The sequence below is a fragment of the Bison bison genome, unplaced genomic scaffold (assembly GCF_000754665.1).
Source record: "Bison bison bison isolate TAMUID 2011002044 unplaced genomic scaffold, Bison_UMD1.0 scf7180017864366, whole genome shotgun sequence".
Taxonomy (NCBI): domain Eukaryota; kingdom Metazoa; phylum Chordata; class Mammalia; order Artiodactyla; family Bovidae; genus Bison; species Bison bison.
In genome coordinates, this window is record NW_011494938.1 from 4676271 (window position 1) to 4676780 (window position 510).

The 510-nt window shown below is 42.4% G+C and overlaps 1 protein-coding gene across 1 annotated transcript in view; it reads left to right on the forward strand.

Moving 5' to 3' along the window:
- LOC104999973 (glycerol kinase-like) overlaps positions 1–510 on the forward strand; it is a 79239-nt gene that overhangs the window by 72794 nt on the left and 5935 nt on the right. The window lies entirely within an intron of this gene.

Sequence of the window (510 nt, forward strand, 5' to 3'; positions counted from 1 at the left end):
CTGGAGAAGGGAACAGCTACCCACTCCAGTATTCTTGCCTGGAGAATTCCATGGACAGAGGAGCCTGGCAGGCTACAGTGCATAGGGTGACAAAGAGTTGGACATAACTGAGCAACTTACTTTCCAAGGTCCTCTGCCCTCCCCCAAAGAGAAAGCAGATCAAATAGGATTCTCCTTTCTAATTCATCACCACCTGCTTGTGAATGACCTGGTCTTAGCAGATAGCCTGTCTCCGCATCTCCTTTCATTTTGCAGACCAGGCTGAATTTCCCTCCAACTTCCACACAAGCTTCTCTCTGCAGTCACTGGCAGTCTTTGGCAGCCATACTGGGATCTGAGTCCTGGTAAAGCTCCATGTCAGTTAAATACAGTGCAACAAGCGTCAGTTTAATAAGTGAAACAATTTATCAAGAATGATGAGTGAATATAAGTATAGTACTTAGAACATCTTAGTAAACTTTCTTTTTTAAAAAACTTTTTATTTTGTATTGGAGTATAGTAACTAACAGT